Here is a 16,802-nt window from a genome sequence, read left to right on the forward strand (position 1 = left end):
TACTAATTAATGATACTTAACTGAACAATATAATTTGCCCACATATAAATATATATAACCTATATATTCCCAATGAATGTTACCTATCATGGGATAATTAATATGGATTGGTGCTTGCTTTACAAAAAATAATTTTTACATCCCTTATAATACTTTAGGTTTCAATTTTATAACCTAATGTTCAAAATGATTTCCTATACATTATTTATCACAAATTAACAGGTAATAGTACAATACAACTTATTTCATTACATGGACACATCATTAGTACATTAGTCCTTTTTATAAACATATAGTACAATGATACTGATTTTCTATATTATCAGTTTTGTTCCATTTATGTTAATTCACTCTTAATTACATACATATATATGTCACAAAGTTGACTTTTTGTAGTACTTTATATGGAACATACTTTCAGTTTAGATTGAACCCTTTTAACAATTTTTACATTTTTTACATAACAAAAGAAGGATATTAACACGGCTGCAAAGGATCTCAGTGGGTTTCAGGCTACAAGAACGGAGTGATCTCAATCGTCTCGTTCAGGCCCTTTGGGACCATAGTATCTAAGGAATAGATCCAAAAGGATTCTCTCATAATTAGCAGCTTGTCTCTATCTCCTCCTCTTGGATCTTCCTTAATTTGTTCCAGGATGGAAAATTTAAAGGAACTGATTTCGGAATTATGTTTGAGTTCGAAGTGCCTTGGTAGGCTATGTGTCTGCACTTTTCTTTTAATATTACGTAAATGCTCTTGTATCCTTATTTTTAAGGTTCTTTTCGTTTTCCCCACATAAGATAGATTGCAGCCGCATTTTACAATATATACAACGTATGTGGAATTGCACGTCACAATACTGTTCATTTTAAACTCTCTTTTCAAATTTTCAGGTATGTTAGGGCCCTTCCTTTCTATATGCTTACAACAAATACATTTGTTGCACGGGTAAAGTCCCCTCCTATCTGGCATATTGCTTATTTTAGGTACAGGATTTTTATTCTCAATCTGTTTTAGTCTACTCGGGGCAAGAATGCTTTTTAGGTTTTTTGCCTTCCTAAAGACTATGTCAGGTCTAATAGGGAGGTGAGGGCCTAAGATTGGGTCCATCTTTAACAGATACCAATGCTTTTCAAGGCATTTTTTGATCATCTTGTTTTCTTGGCTGTATTGTGTGATAAAAGGCCTTAGTTTTTTAGGGGGTTCCTTTATCTTCACTTGAATGAGATCTTGTCTATTTAACGTGGAGGCTCTTATCTGGTCTTTTTGGATATCCGATTTTTTATATCCTCTGTCTAAAAAATGCTTTACCATATATATATATATGAATGAAAGGACCAACCAACCAACCAAGGCAGTTTCTAAGTAAAATTTTGACTTGGCATATACTCTGATGAAAGCCTGCTTAACCATTATAGATCTGTGGTTGTCCTAACAGCCAAAGGGAGAGATGTACTAAGCTTCAAAAGTAATAAAATGGAGAGCGATAAACAAGCAGCCAATCAGCTCCTACCTGACATTTTTCAAATATTGGCCCTTATTCAGATCTGATCGCAGTACAAATTTGTTCTCAAAACGGACAAAACCATGTGCACTGCAGGTGGGGCAGATGCAACATGGGCAGAGAGAGTTAGATTTGGGTGAGTAATTTTGTTTCTGTGCAGGGTAAATACTGGCTGCATTATTTTTACACTGCAATTTAGATTTCAGTTTCGACGCACCCCGCCCAAATTTATCTCTCTCTGCACCTATTACATCTGCCCCACCTGCAGTGCACATGGTTTTGCCCATTTTGAGAACAAATTTGTACCGCGATCAGATCTGAATAAGGGCCATAGTCTGTGACATGGAAATTAGGAGCTGATTGGCTGGTTGTTTAACCCTCTCCATTTTATCACTTTTGAAGCTTAGTGCATCTTGCCCAAAGAGAGATCAGTAAAAATAAGCAAGGATATTCTTAAGTGCAAGAGCAGGATATAGGGTCCATGGTGTGCAGGTAGTACAGTGTGCACATCAGGATCAACAAGGATACTGATGATATAATTTTGCATGTGGATAGCTTGGCTACAGTAACCACCAACACTCCTTATTTGGAATCTGTCAAGGCTCGGGGGAAAACACAGGATTTCTATAGGGGGGTTTCCAAATATATTGCACGGCTCCCGGACACCCAACACCAGCCCTTATACCGCAACTGCCACTACACACAGGTACATATATACACAGGCACACATATTCACAGGCACACATATTCACAGGCACACATATTCACAGGCACATATATACATGACACATATATACATGACACATATATACATGTATGCCCTAATGCAGGCATAGCAGTCAAAAACAGCCAGAGCCGCCCCCGCATCTGAGGCTCTCTTTTTGAATCCTGTCTTTATAATTTTACATTTCTCCCCTTTTTCTCTTAAGGTGCATACACATTAGATAATATAATATAAATGCTGCAATATTATTTAAATGCTACATGCTCCTGCAGGTTTTAAGTGACACCTCTGCCATCTGTCATGCAGCTCAATCCTGCCTATATCATCCACGACAGAGTGATCCTGGAGATGGTTTCTTTATGATATCAATTTGTGTGTATGCACAATATTGTTTGCTCTGGGGCGCCAATGAGTTTAAAGTAAATTGGTAATGATATATTGTTTACAAGTCATCTAGTGTGTACCCAGCTTTACTGAATAGGCTGCTGTGAACTACTCTATGTAAACAAAGTTGGGGTATTCAATGTGAGGGCGACTGCAGTCGAGCTTGCTCGACCACCGTGACCCAGTCCCGTTCTCGGTCAGCTAGACCGAGAACATGCAGGCGGGATTCAATGTCCCGCCTGCCACGGAGCGAGAAGGGGGCGTGGCCGCGAGTTGCGGCCAGGAAGAGGCGAGCTGCAGCCGGCAGCTCGTTGCTTCCCGGCCATTCCCAGACAGCTTGTGATGTCGGGCTCATTCTGCCAAGATACCCTGCTAAATGCTTTTAAGAAGGACAAGAAAAAAGAACTCTCCTTTGTTTGGGGGCACGCTTGGAAAAAGAAAGAATCAGTTTGATAGTAATGTAAAGATGAATTATATTAATACATAACTTTTATTATTTATTTTGTTAAAATACTTTTGTTAACATACTGACAGACAACACAAAACATATATTGCAGGGATATTCTAATGTCCACTGCTAGATGAATAACCTAGGTTATAGTCTCTAGGTAAAGCACTGTTAGTAAATTCTAAAAGCTAGCGAAATATTAATTCTTTTAATGGTTCCGGTCAGTTCCCCATGTCTTATAAATGCTTGCCTTGTTCCCTTTTAGCCTTATGTCTATTTTAATGTATAGTTATAATTGTAGGTAATTATTATCCCCCTCTTTATTCGGAAATAGTAAGTATGGTAATTGGAAGGCAGATATATTCCCCCTCGTTAGGGAGATTGGAGATCAGCGCTAGGATTTACTCAGGTTGTAGGTAATCTCATAAGCATATAATAACATAAATAATTGCTAAAACACAGAATGTGTCTATGTGCACAGTAGTTATTCTGTAAAAAGAAAAGGTTAAAGTAGCAAATAGAAGTATCTGCTGTCTCCACCTTTCTTTTGAACAAGGTACCCTGTTGACAAATGGTCAGTGCAGGGTCTAGCCGAGTTTGTAAGTGGGGAGATGAGAGTACTATAAGAATAAGAACACAAGTGTGGAAAAGAGACGGCTTACGTTAGTCGTGTTAGTACGCTACTGCTACCCATTGTACATTCATTGATGGGTAGTGAGCGGTACCCAGCGACAACTGCGCTATATTACAGTAGAGTGTCTGCTTTCCCCTTATTCAGGTATAAGGTGCCCTGTTGATATTAAACCAGTGCAGGGTCCTGCTGAATTCCTTTTCTGGGGATGAGAGTACTCTTGAATAATAGTGGGTGCCTGTATAGGAAAAGATAGGTCTATCTGTGCAATACGCTGCTATGTCCCATTGCAAAATTGCATTGATAGGAAATGAGCGATATCACCAGACAGGTTTATGCCTAGAGAGACATACTGTGAAAAAAAGATATTGTATCCAAGAATGTATGGGTATATGGGAGATTAGTTTGTCCCTGATTGCTAAATAGCGATATGAGCAATGTGATTTAAGTATTCCTGGTGTTATTAGATTCTGTTTAAAAATAAAGATATCACCTAGCAGCTAACAGGTCACTTTTGTATATAACATGTAATCATTTGCTATTTATCAATAGTGCTAAATGCTGTCCGGGAAGACAGCATTGAATAGGGCCCGGCGGGCATCTCCCCGACGGGAGATGGTAGCCTGTGATTGAATATCCCCTTAAATCTACATCTGATCCATTAATCTCTCTCCTTCCTTTTTATCTTGTACTGTAAATCAAATTGTTTGCTACAGAACCTCAACAATCAGCATGTCCAAAAAGGGCTCTAGCCCCATAACAGCATCATACAGAATATTCAATATATTCAGCTCTGCAGCCAGCAATATAACAATAAACTATAACAATAAATTAAATGAAAATTAGATTAAAATGGATGGATTTTATTAAAGTCCATTTATAATTTTTTTTTAATAAAATCCTAAAAATAGCAGCCAAACTCAGAATGTAACAATGATATGAATATATGCTATATACTATTAGCTGTGGTAACCATTTCTTTAATATAAATATATTGCTTTGTGGTAACCTCATTAACCCCTTACCGACAGTTTTTGCCTTCCTGACAGAGCCCTTTTTTTCAAATCTGACATGTATCACTTAAGTGGGGATAACTTTTTTTGCTTTTACTTATCCCAGTGATTTTGAGATTGTTTTCTCGTGACACATTGTACTTCAAGTTAGTGGTAAATTTTGGTCGATACAGTCTGTGTTTTTATGTGAAAAATACCAAAATGTCGTAAAAAAATTTAAAATTTTGCAATTTGCAAAATGTTAAATTTTCTGCTTGTGAGACAAATAATCATACCACTCAAAATAGTTCATAACTAACATAGAACATATGTATACTTTATGTTTCCATCATTATTTCAACCTCCTTTTAATTTTTTTGGACACTAGGAGGCTTAAAATATGAATAGCAAATTCTCAAATTTTCAAGAAAATTTCAAACACTGATTTTTTTAGGGACCAGTTCAGTTCTGATGTAACTTTGAGGGACTTGTATGTGAGACACCCCCATAAATGATGCCATTTCAAAAACTGCACCCCTCACAGTATTCAAAACAGCATTTTGGAAGTTTGTTAACCCTTTAGGTGTTTCACAGGAATTAAAACAAAGTGTAGGTGAAATTTGAAAATTTCATTTTTTTTGCAGATTTTCAAATTTAATAAATTTTTCTAAGTAACACAGTAGATTTTACTAGAGAAATGTGACTAAAAATTGATTCCCCCAATTCTTTTGTTTTCATAAATATCCTATATGTGGCCCTAGTGTGCACGTTGACCAAACCACAGGCTTCATAATAGAAGGAGCACCTACTTGATTTTGGAGCCTCCTTTTTATGAGATTATTTTATAGGCACCATGTAGGTTTCTAGGCACCATAAGATGCTAAAAGTTAGGAACCCCCCCACAAGTGACCCCATTTTGCAAACTACACCCCTCAGGGAATTCATCTAGGGGTATAGTGTACATTTCAAACCCCCAGGGGTTTCACCAATTGTGGTACAACTGGGCTGTGAAAATGAAAAATTACATTTTTTACACAAAAATGCAGTTCTGGCTCAAAATTTTTCATTTTCACAAGGAATGAAGGAGACAAAGCACCCCAAAATCTCTGCCCCAATTTCTCCCGAGTACGGCAATGCCTCATATGTGACCAAAAAATACCATTTGGGTGCATGGCAGGACTCAGAAGGGAAGGAGTGATATTTGGATTTTGCAGCACACATTCTGGTGGAATGAATGGTGGGTGCTATGTCGCATTAGCAAGACCCCCGAGGCACCAACACAGTGGAACCCCCCCACAAGTGACCCCATTTTGTAAACTACACCCCTCAGGGAATTCATCTAGGGGTATAGTGTACATTTCAAACCCCCAGGGGTTTCACCAATTGTGGTACAACTGGGCTGTGAAAATGAAAAATTAAATTTTTTACACAAAAATGCAGTTCTGGCTCAAAATTTTTCATTTTCACAAGAAATTAAGGAGACAAAGCACCCCAAAATCTGTGCCCCAATTTCTCCCGAGTACGGCAATGCCTCATATGTGACCAAAAAATACCATTTGGGTGCATGGCAGGACTCAGAAGGGAAGGAGTGATATTTGGATTTTGCAGCACACATTCTGGTGGAATGAATGGTGGGTGCTATGTCGCATTAGCAAGACCCCCGAAGCACCAATACAGTGGAACCCCCCCACAAGTGACCCCATTTTGCAAACTAAACCCCTCAGGGAATTCATCTAGGGGTATAGTGTACATTTCAAACCCCCAGGGGTTTCACCAATTTTGGTACAACTGGGCTGTGAAAATGAAAAATTACATTTTTTTACACAAAAATGCAGTTCTGGCTCAAAATTTTTCATTTTCACAAGGAATGAAGGAGACAAAGCACCCCAAAATCTGTGCCCAAATGTCTCCCGAGTATGGCAATGCCTCATATGTGACCAAAAAATACCATTTGGGTGCATGGCAGGACTCAGAAGGAAAGGAGTGATATTTGGATTTTGCCGCACAGATTCTGGTGGAATGAATGGTGGGTGCTATGTCACATTAGCAAGACCCCCGAAGCACGGTGAAATGATGAACCTAATAATCCATAGATGTGTGGTATATTTTAAAGAACTCCTTCATACATAGGCCGGGTTTGTCGGGGCAAGTTTCACAGTGGAAAATAGTTTGCTTTCGTATTCCCTTTTTATAGCAAACTTTGCACCTTTTTTGTGTCCTGCCCTTTTTTCCAGTGGAGGGGATTTCGTTAGGAAAATGCTGCCCTGATACAATACGGGGGCCAGTACTAGAAGTACTGGGGCAAGTACTAGAAGTACTGGGGCCCTCTGCCTGCTGGTTCCCAAATATTAGGCCCTTTATGACTTCCTCTTGAAAGTGCATAAATGTCCCCGTCTGGCTGGTAGAACGGAATAGTACGTAAGCGTTATACAGTGCCATCTGGATGATATACACGGCCAGCTTCTTATACCAGATTTTTGTTTTCCGCAGGGCACTGTACGGCTTCAGTACCTGATCTGAAAGATCCACTCCGCCCATGTACTTATTGTAATCAAGGATACAAATAGGTTTAGAGATGTGGGTACTGGTACCTCGTACAGGGACAGAGGTGGTACTGTCTCCGTGAATTGCTGTCAGTATAAGGACATCCCTCTTGTCCTTATATTTGACCAACAACATATTTTCGGTGCATATTCCCCTGCTTTCACCCTTTCTCAGTAATTGGGCAACGTGCGTTTTTGGGAGGCCTCTTTGGTTCTTGCGCACAGTACCGCAAGCTGCTGTACCTCTTGAACCAAGGGCCTTAAACAGGGGGATGCTGGTGTAAAAGTTATCCACATAGAGGTGATAACCCTTATCCAGGAAGGGGTGCACTAAATCCCAGACAATCTTTCCACTAACACCTACGAGGGAGGGGGGGCATTCTGGCGGTTAAATTCTTGTGTCCTTCCCTTCATATACCCTAAACCTGTGGGTGTACCCTGAGGTACTTTCGCACAGCTTATACATTTTTATGCCATACCTTGCCCTCTTATTGGGAAGGTACTGGTGGAATTTAACCCTTCCTTTAAAATGTATAAGTGACTCGTCTACACAAATGAATTTTTGGGGGATGTACATCTCAGCAAATTTGGCGCTGAAATGATCAATGACCGGCCTGACTTTAAATAGCCGGTCAAAGGTGGGATCATCTCTGGGTGGGCACTGTGCATTATCGTTGTAATGCAAAAATCGTCTCAAAACGAGTCCGGGTCATGGCCATACGATGAAGTGGGGTGCTGTACAGAACATCTGAACTCCAATATTGCCTAATTTCTGGCTTTTTAACTATGCCCATATGTAACACCAGACCCCAAAACGTCGTCATCTCTACTGCATCTACAGGGGTCCACCTAGCAAATGATGATGTGGGGTTTTGGGCAATAAACTGCTGGGCATATAAATTACTTTGGTCCACCATTAAATTTATAAAATCATCAGAGAAAAAGACTTTGAAAAAGTCAATTTCTTTGAGGCCTGTACTATCAAATTGGATTCCTGGGTTGGCCAAAAACTCAGGAACCTGGGGCTCAAAATTGTCTGGTGGTGGGGTCCATACGAGATCAATCATTGGGGGGGGGGGTCTCAGTGCTCTACGGGGGCGTCTTTGAGGGGGTCCCTCATCACTAGAGGAGGAAGAGGAGCTTAAGACAAATGCCAATTCATTGCTTACTTCACTGGCTGTGTCAGTGTCAGAGGCAAGAAGGGCATATGCCTCCTCCGCTGAAAACAGTCTTTGCGATGATTGGGACATTTTTATTATTTTTAAGTGTAGTGTATAGTGTAGGGGGGGGGGGTTCAAACTTTATTTCAACACGGGGGGTATGTAGTGTGTATGTAGTGCTTTAACACGTGTAAGTTAAAAGAAAAAAAAAAGCTCCTGCGCCAAAAATTGAGCACAGATGTTGGTCAGTAACGTCCGTCACTGATCAGCGCTCAGCAGGCACAGGACACCCACAAAAGCACCGTGGGTGTAAAAACAATAAAAAAAAAAAAAAACCCACAGCACTCTCCAAAAAAAAATAATAAAAAAAAAAAAATGCTGATGAGGCAAAGGCAACAGAAATTTGATAAAAAAAAATATTAGATCAACCCTGTGCCAAAAATGCTGATCAGTGATGTACGTCACTGATCAGCGCTCAGCGGGCACAGGACACCCACAAAAGCACCGTGGGTGTAAAAACAATTTAACCCCACAGCACTCTCCAAAAAAATAAAATAAAAAAAAACTGCTGATGAGGCAAAGGCAACAGAAAATTGATCAAAAAAAATATATTAGATCAACCCTGTGCCAAAAATGCTGATTAGTGATGTACGTCACTGATCAGCACTCAGCGGGCACAGGACACCCACAAAAGCACCGTGGGTGTAAAAACAATTTAACCCCACAGCACTCTCCAAAAAAATAAAAATAAAAAAAAACTGCTGATGAGGCAAAGGCAACAGAAATTTGATAAAAAAAAAATATATTAGATCAACCCTGTGCCAAAAATGCTGATCAGTGATGTACGTCACTGATCAGCACTCAGCGGGCACAGGACACCCACAAAAGCACCGTGGGTGTAAAAACAATTTATCCCCAGAGCACTCTCCAAAAAAAAAAAACTGCTGATCAGTGATGCAACACTGATTAGCAGTGAGGGGCAGCAGGCACACAACTGTGGGTGCAACCTGACAGGGTATATATATAAAAAAAAAAAAAAAACCTGCACCCCAAAAAAGATGCTGATCAGTTAGTTTATACTAATCAGCACAAAAGGGGGGCAGCAGGGGGCAGCAGATACAAAATTATATCACACAATTTCTGACACAATGACGCTGCTGCATCAGCAGCAGCAGCAGCAGCAACACTCGCACCAGAAAGTCACAGGAGCTGGCAGCACGGATGCCACCAACGCTGATCAGGTCAGTATAGGGCACAGATGGGCACGGAGACCGCTCTGCATGCTGTTCCTGACCGGAATGGTGGCTGCAGAGCTGTCTCCGGTATTTTCTATGTGGTGTAATGGCTGTGATTGGTCCGTCGTTCTGACGGACCAATCACAGCCTTTTGGGGGCAGGTGGGGTGAGGTGGGGTGACACCAGTGTCACCCTTACACCCGGTGGTGATTGGTGCTGTACTTAACAGCACCAATCACCACCGATCCCTGTGTCACCGGCGAACGTTATTCGCCGGTACACAGAAAACGCTGTAATTGGCTGTTCACATTGAACAGCCAATCACAGCGATCGCCGATGGGCGGGGGCATCGCTGCCCCCCCTGGGCAATGAGGGAAGATGTCTGCTGTCAGGGACAGCAGACATGGTCCCTCTGTCACCGCGTCTATAGACGCGGTGACAGTTAAATGGCATGACGTACATTTATGCCATGTGTCGGGAAGTACATCCCGACCATGACGTAAATGTACGTCAAATGTCGGGAAGGGGTTAATAAGCCATGTAATAATAATAAAATCTGTATGGAAAAAAGATATAATAATGATAATAATAATAATAATAATAATAATAATAATAATAATAATAAAGCATTTAAAACATCAAAAGTCGCTTTATATACAGTATACGGTCGTAGCACAAAGGCATTACAATTACTTCAAACTGAAAAACATACAGAAATAATTAAGAACAAGCAAACCTAAAGAGAACAATACGCATATTTCTAAATCATTTTGTAAGTCTTCAAATAAGAGTGGATGCAGTAGCTGTAAAAGGGGACCAACTCCATATTACAGTATATGCATTTGAATACAATGTCATTACAGTCTCTGTTGGTATAATGGTCTTCTGAAGGCTTTTGTCCAGATATTGTATAGGGTGTTATTCAGACCTGATCGCAAAGCTGCTTTTTTTTTCTTTTCCGCAAAATGGACAAAAACCATGCAGGTAAGGTGGGGTAAATGTAATCTGTGCAAAGGGAGTTAGATTTGGGTGAGTTATTTTGTTTCTGTGCAGGATAATAGTGGTTGCTATAATTTTACTTCAATTTAGACTTCAGTTTGAACACACTCCACCCAAATCTAACTCTCTCTGTACGTTACACCTGCCTCACCTGTAGTGTAACATGGTTAGTCCATTTTCTAAAAAAATAAAACAGCTATGCAATCAGGTCTTATGATTGAAGTTTGAATTACACTATGGGGGTTATTCTGGTTGATTCGCAGCCTTGCGAGTCCACCAAACCCCGTCCGGCGAACGACCCCCCCCCCCCCCCGCCGCCCCCTCAAAGTGCGGCTTCGCCCGAACAGCTGCAAATGTATGTTTTGCATAAACATCCATTCGCATGGCTTGGGTAAATGCCCACATCTTTCGATGGTCACAGACTATCGAATGATGTTTAGCGTGCATGCATATAAAAGTGACTTTTCAGTTACTTACATTTGTGTGCACGCTGGCATGGATATGGGCGGGCAGCTGAAATCCGATGATGTCAGCTACCCGCCCCCCACACCCGCATCACTGCCTCATTACCATGAGAATGGCCAGCATTCTCATGGGAACGCCCATGGAACGCTGGCCATTCCCATATGGTAATAGGGCAGCCCAGCACCCCCTGCCCATCTCTGCCCCCCACGCTGCCATGCGTGCACCCGGCGAAACGAAAGGTCTCCGTGGGTGCAAGCACCATACGCCTGCACATGCGCAGATACCCGCCTGCGCATGCGCAGATGCGCAACATCGGAACTGCGTGCGAATGCAGGCAGATCTGAATAAGGCCCTATGGGAGCTAATAACTCCATACTTCAGATGACATGCTTTAGATGCAGGCTTTAAGATATACAGATGGAGCCACTCTCATTAGAGTTGCTCCTGGTGATGATTTCACTATTGCCATCCGCTGCCGTGCACCAGAAAGGGGCACGTGTGCATGAGATGTGCGCATGCCCCATTCTCCCTGCAGCCTTGCAGCCCTCTCCCTGCCCATTTCCCAGCTCCCTATCCATCTCCCTCAAGTGGATCGCCATCCACCATCTCCGCCAGAAACATCACCATGGCAAGCAGGCAAGATGTTCCATCTGTATTCATGTGTTGATATTTGAGATATTTGATATACCCCAAAGGTTTTCATCTAACTGGATTCTATGGAAGAATTCTCACCAAAATATGTGGCCCAAAACTATGCCTTCGCCAGATTGTAGTATCTCCGAATATATATATAAAAATTATCTGACCAAGCTGAAATTTTGCACACAAGCTAATGTTATATGCTCACAACTTTTTCCACACTATTTTAATTTAAATCTTGCAAATTTTTTTGTTCAACCCACCCAGATCATATTTAATTGTTAGTTGGTAACACCTTGTGATCAGAACTTGTCTTTTTTCATTTTTCTGACCAATTTCTGCATGATCTGACCTAGACTGTGTATTGGCCAGGTCTCCGATAGAGTTAAGAAATTCAACATATTAAATGAATTAGTACAGTATTTTAGTAGTTTTCAAAGTGTGCAAAATGGGGGGGCAAAATGAAATAGAAAATGAAGGCTGAAATATATGTAAGTGTGCAGATATTTCTACGTAGATCATACAATATAGGGATGTGATCATTGGTTATAATCTGTTATCTCGTATGATGTGTTTGAAAACATGTACACCTGATCACTGTGTGATGTATTGACCACGCTGTACCACTTTTATTCATGTTAATAAAAAAAACAACTTTATTCAAAAAAGTGTGCAAAATTCTTTACACCCCCTGGAATGGCAGGCCAACTGCTGTATATGGAAAGTTAACAAGATAATTCACAAGGACAAGCAAATATTTAACATTATACTTTTTTATGAAGCATTCAGCTACTTTGTGAGTCATTGATTCTGGGTTATTATAGAGGAAAGCTTGCTTGTTTCTAATCCTAAATTTATATTATATCCTATTTAAATAACTTTTTATTGGCTTATTCATTTGAAGTGCAATACATTTGTGTATGTTTGTTTTTTCTAGTTGATATATGTTATTATTTTAGAAGTTACATTAGCACAGTAAATATGCAGTATATGTGATTCATTTGTTTTCTGTGCTCACATTTTTTTAAGAATTGATTAGGCACGGAGGGGGGGGGGGGGTGTTAACATTAGTGTAATGCATCCAGTATTAAATGAGGCCTATATAGCACCTTAATGGCATCTTAATTCAACAGGACATTTATGGTTCATTTAGCAGTATTCATCCATAGTGTTTGCCATGCTTCGTTATCTAAATTCATTCCTTCATCATGTTGCCAAGCAGTAACATATGCAGAAAGCTCTTATTTTATTGATTTGTCAGCTCAAGAATCTTCATTGCTTTGGGCATATGTTTATCAATTGATTATTTACTACAAACAATATACATTAAATAGAAACATCTAGAAATAGACATGCTGGAATTTAAAGCATATAAACATGTAAAAAAATGTTATTTATCAATGTTATCCTGTTTTTAGTGGGTCCTTACATCGCAAAATGTCTACTATAAATAGTAACTCTGTATATTGTACAGTAATAGAAAATGCAAAAAAATAAAACAATATAGAAAATAATATGTTATATACTCATTTATTATGCAGTATTTTTAAGTGATCAACAGTGTAATGATGGAAATAATAATTCATAAATTATTCCGTAAGTGGGATGTCCCTGTTGAGATGTGAAAGTCTAGGGGCATGCAGTTCAGGGACCGGTACAGTAGTTGAAAATAAAAGTCTAGTGGGCTGATTATATTTGGCATGTACGACCGATGTGCTGAATGACCAACTGGGTGATATCAAAATTACCTGGTCTATGCAAATTTAATATATTTATTAACGATAAAGAAGTTGATCTACTTAGCAAAGTGTCCATCTTTGCAGATGATACTAAATTGTTAATGGTGATTAAAACAGAAAAAGGATTTATATGGGGAACCTCTGTTATAGAGGGACTTAAACTAGAGGAGTGAGCAGCTAAATAGAAATTGTATTCAATGTTGTTAAATGTAAGGTAATCCATCTTAGGAAATATAACCAGCATACTACCTACAATCTAATGTGGTAAAGTTAGGAGAATCACAAACAGAAAAGGACCTACAGTAGAAGTACAAATTGACAATAACCTTGGTTGCAGTCATAACGGATGGATACTAGCCTGTATTAAAAGAGTTATGGAAGCTAGGGACAACACTGTCATTTTGCCCGTCTATAAGGCACAGGTTAGGCCTCTTCTAGAATCCGTAGTGTTGATCTGGGTTTCACACTATAAAAAGAACATTGTAGAACTGGAAAAGGTTCAGCGAAGGGCAACCAAGCTAAATAAATGAATGGAGTCCTGGAGCTATAAAGACATATTAGCCATATTAGGAATGTTTACACCTGAGATAAGGTGTGTAAGTAGAGACATGCTTAACATGTACAAATATATCAGGGGGCAATATAAGGAACTATCACACATCCTGTTTACTTTGATGTCCATGACCAGGACACGTGGGCATTCCTTTAGACTGGAAGAGAGGGATTTCTATGGTCTGGGCAATAAAGATTTTTAACTCTCAGCCAGAAGATATAGTGTTGGCAGACACACTTAATACATTTAAGGAAAGGTTGGACAGGTACCTAATTGGTTATAACCAAGGTTACAACAACAAATTTTCTCTATGAAGAAGGAGGGAACCTATGATTTTAACAGATACCAGCCTAAGCCAACAAGAAGCTGCAGTATGGCATTAAAAGCTCTTAAAGAGACCTTGGACCCTATAAAAAATGCAACAATGCAAAAAACAATCAACTTTCTTCCCATCAGAAGGAATATGACTAGAAGTAAAGGTTTTCTGTAACCTGGTGTCTATATAATTTGTACACAAGAATCGAAATCAGCACAGGGCACACACATCCTGAGCAAGGAAGAATGAAATGCCCTGAAAAAAAATCAAAAGTTGGCAAGATGTGGTCATTATGCCCTCCGATAAGGGGGGCAATGTAGTGATCTGGCCCAAGGATATGTATACCATTAGTAGCGAGCAAACAAATAAATGAGAGTGGATTCTATAAACTAATGCTGCTACATCCCCTGAACAACATTAAAACCAAATTCAGAAATATACTTGAGGAAGCATTCAAAAATAATATCATCTTGAAACAGAAACTTGACTACTTTTGGACAGAGGACAAAATACCAACCTTATAACTTATCTACTGCCCAAGGTTAATAAAAACCAACATGTACCACCAGGCAGGCCCATAGTCTCTTGGATTGGCAGTCTGTCCAAAAATGCGAGAATTTTTCTTGACTTACACTTGAGACAATATGTACTGGAACTGTCCTCATATATCTAGGACACCAGGGACATTTTGAGAAAACTGCATGATATTAGCATGATGTAAAGGATATCTACTGGTCAGTTTATACGTAAAATCATTGTATACTAGCATCAAACATGATCTTGGTCTTCTGGCAGTAAAATACTTCTTACCGAAAATTAAGTCTGGAGACTTTGAGGAGTTTCTAATTGATCTCCTCCACTTTATCCTGAACCACAATATATGTATGTTTGACGACAAATTCTATATACAGATGAAAGGAACTGAGATGGGGGTGGCATGTGCCTCCACTTTTGCAATTCTGTACCTGGGATGGAATAATAAAGGAAATAGTGTTCTGTGAGGAAAAAGACAACCACACACACAACACAAAGTGATATGGTATAGCTATATCGACAACATTGTGATGGTGTGGAGTGGAAGAAAAGTAAAATATATTTGGCTTTATGTAGCTGAATGTAAGGCTAACACACAAAATCAGTGACTCTGATATAACCTTTTAGGTTTAAAAAGATGTGAAAGGCAATATCGAAACCAACCTCTTTCAGAAACCCACAGCCACGAACAACCTGTTACACCAAACCAGCTACCATTTCCCATTATTGAAAACATCACCAAAACGAATTTATAAGGCTGTGGAATTTCTCAGATACTGCATCATATAAAATCCAAAGCAACAAACTCTCAATCCGACTCAAGGAGGGAGGATACAGCAAAGAACCCATCGAGAAAGCCAAAACATCAGTTCGTAACACCAACAGGAAATCCCTAATCTTTTCCAATAAAGTCAAGGAAACATAGGTAAAGAAAAGGAAAATATAGGTATACCTTTAAAAAAGGGTGTCAACTAGCCTCTAAGAATAAAACACCTTGGTAAGGGGTGTATCAAAAAGAATACAATGGGTTGTATAGAGGTGTAAGAGGTGTAAGCAACTACAATATCTGTACAATAAACATGTCTTTTTAAAACATATAATAATTTATTTTATATAAAAAAGTGCGCAATAGCACTATTTACAAGAATAAACAGTAAGAGTAGATTACATAGAAAAAACAACAAAATGCCTAGATGTGATATCGCTAAAAAAAGGGATATAAAAACGTTTTTATAGAGAGTATAAAAACATAACTTATCTATTAGGAGGAGTCAGCAGGCAGTAACCAACGCGTTTCGTCACTGAGACTTCGTCTCTCTCTCTAAAAACGTTTTATATCTCCTTTTTAAGCGATATAACATGTAGGCATTTTTACAAAGATTCACTCTCATTGCTTGTTCTTGTAAATAGTGCTATTGCACACTTTTTATATAAAATAAATTATTATATGTTTTAAAAAGACACGTTTATTGTACAGGTATTTGTAGTCGCTTACACCTCTATCCAACCCATTATATATAAGGCTAAATCGACCAAATAGAATTCTCCCATAGGGAACTTCAGAGATGGGGCATGGTGTTTGAGGGGCTATACCTCAAAACTGATTGGACCTACTAAGGTCAAATTTGGCATGAACATGTAGAATCATCACCAGGTACTGCATGTCAAATTTCTGGGTAAAATAGTAAAAAATGAGGAATTAGGAGTAACCTAAACTTGTAAATGTCAGGTTTTTTTCTGACACTTCCTGTTTGGCTTTTTATGACCATTTTTCCCATGTAGTCTATGAGGAGATTTTTGGGAAGGAATAAGTCAGGGTAGAGGAAGAATTAAGACTTGTTTTTTTTTTATTATATAGAGCTTGTCCCAGTGTAGTGCCTTTTGGGGTTAAGGTTTTTCAGATAGTTACAGTTTTTTTTTTATTTTGTGAAATTTT

This window comes from Crinia signifera, chromosome 2 (assembly GCF_055691185.1).
Source record: "Crinia signifera chromosome 2, ASM5569118v1, whole genome shotgun sequence".
In the NCBI taxonomy this organism is placed as follows: domain Eukaryota; kingdom Metazoa; phylum Chordata; class Amphibia; order Anura; family Myobatrachidae; genus Crinia; species Crinia signifera.